The following is a 2664-nucleotide window of genomic DNA, read 5'->3' on the forward strand; positions in this document are numbered from 1 at the left end:
GACTCTCATTTAAAAAGTACCAACGATTTGATGGATAAATATTTCTTAAGTGACTCTATTGGAATTATAGTGGTGCAACAAAAAGAAAATACTCTTCTGGTGGAAATAAAAATAAAACGTGACGAGTCACGGGCTTACGGGGAACTTTGGCTGTATATTGAATATGGTTCTGTATCTGATTGTAGTTTATTGTGATGTTGGGAGAATAACAGAAATTGTTATTAAAACAACAAGCTGCTAATGACAATTGTCACCCTGGAGAAGAATTGGCTCAGGAGTCCTTAATGCCCTGATTCTGGGAAGGGCCTTGGATAGTGTGAGCTCATTCCTCTCTGTCCCTACAGAGGATGCCTAAAGGAAAACACGGAACAGATTTCCAACTTGGTGTCCAGGGCACAAGAGCCCAGCTCATTCATGACCCTGACAAGATGCAGAATAGCAAGAGCAGAGAAGCTAGAGAACTTTCCTCTTTCTTACACACTTTGACTTCACATCATTTATAGGAAAGAACACAACAGGTATGTGGCTGCTTTGTGAGGACATTGGCAGTGTTCCATGAAGTGTTTGGAAAATACTAAATCAAGGTGTAAGATGTAAGAATGAGGATGGCCCTGGCTGGTTTGGTTCAGTGGTTAGGGCATTGGCCTTTGGACTGTAGGGTCCTGGGTTTGATTCTGGCCAAGGGTACATACCTTGGTTGCAGGCTCTATCCCGGGCCCTGGTTGGGGCACATGCAGGAAGCTACCAATCGATGTTTCTGTCTCACATTGATGTTTCTCTCTCTCCTTTCCACTCTCTCTGCAAAGCAATGGGAAAAATATCCTCGGGTGTGAATTACAAAGAAAGAGTGAGGACAAGCAAAGGTGTGGTGAGTTCATACAGTGCATACTACTCAGCAATAAGAAGGAATAAATTAATGATACACACAACAAACAATATGGAAGTATCTCAGAAACACACTGTGAAAGGATTCCACAAAAGAGTCCATACTTCCTGGGAGTGTTCTGGGGTAAAGGTACTTTTCTATACGTTGATGGGGTTTTGTTACACAGGTGCACACAAATGTATATGTAAGATTTGTCCCTTTCATTGTATGTAAATTTTACAGCAAATGTTGAACTCTAGTTAGTGATACCATGGTGCATTATTTACAGGGAAATGTATTGACAATTGCAGTTCACTTTGAAATACATAACAAAATAGGGCTGATGAACAGATGGATCAAATGAGTATAGTATAGTCAAATGTTAATGTAGAACCTAGCTGGTGGGTATATGGGTGTTCACTGTAAAATTCTTTCCATGTTATTCTATGTGTTCATCCAAAAATATTGGGGAAACGATTACAATTTTATTTCCTAAGGTTACATGGTATTTAAGAATATGATATTTAAAACAGTCTCTGCTTATTGTAGGTTTATAGTTTGCTTTCAGGGAATCAATTGAAAGGAACTCTAGAAGCCAGTAAAAGGCGAGATATTTACCAAAGGTAAAGCATACCCGTTGCAATGAGCTGTGTTTACAGCATGGAAACTGTTTGAGGCATTATTTCTTTCCTTTTTTTTTTTCTTTTTTATTAGTACAGTTAAAAACACTAATAATGAGAAAAATATTGAGGTAACAGTGAAATTTTCAAAATATATTTTAAAAGATTTCTTGCAGTTTTCTATATCTATGTGGTCTAAATTTTGGAATGATAAGATTAGATTAAGGATGACAAATGTAAAAAAGAGGCAACTTAATTTATTTTGTATTCTGTATGTAGCAAATAGTGTGCTCTGCACTCTAAAACCTTTTGTTTTAATTTTATTTTTGTTTAAAATATTACAGATGTGCCTTTCTCTCCCTAATGACCCATTTCACTCCATCCCTTCCCCCTCCCCAGTCCCTCTCCCCACCATTGTCCATGCCCTTGGGTTGTGCATATATGTGTATAAATTCTTTGGTTACTTTCTTCCACTCCAGCCACCAACCCTCCTCCATCCCTCTGACATTCATTAGTCTGATGTATGCCTCCATGTCATTGAGTCTATTCTGTTCATCAGTTTATTAAGTTGTTTAGATTCCACATATAAGTGAGATCATGTGATGTTTGTCTTTCTCTACCTGGCTTATTTCACTTAGCATAATTTTCTCCAGGTCAATCCATACTGTCCCAAAGGGTACAAGATCCCTCTTCTTTACTGCTGCATAGTATTCCATGGTGTATACATCCTACATCTTTTTTATCCACTCATCTACTGATGGGCACTTGGGCTATTTCCAGATCTTAGCTATTGTAAACTGTGCTGCTGTTAACATAGGGATGCATATATTCTCTCTGATTAGTGTTTCAGGATTCTTAGGATACATTCCTAGGAGTGTAATCACTGGGTCAAAATGCAGCTCCATTTTAATTTTTTGAGGAACCTCCATACTGTTTTCCATAGTGGTTGCACCAGTCTGCACTCCCATCGGGGTTCCCCTTTCTCCACATCCTCAGCAGCATGAGTCACTTGTTGATTTGTTGATGGAGCCATCCTGACAGGTGCTAAGTGATACCTCATTGTGGTTTTAATTTGCATCTCTGTGATGATTAGCAATGTTGAGCATTTTCTCATGTGTCTCTTGGCCATCTGTGTGTCCTCTTTGGAGAAATCTCTATTCAGGTCTTTTGCCCATTTCT

The sequence above is a fragment of the Miniopterus natalensis genome, chromosome 13 (assembly GCF_054644295.1).
Source record: "Miniopterus natalensis isolate mMinNat1 chromosome 13, mMinNat1.hap1, whole genome shotgun sequence".
NCBI lineage: Eukaryota > Metazoa > Chordata > Mammalia > Chiroptera > Miniopteridae > Miniopterus > Miniopterus natalensis.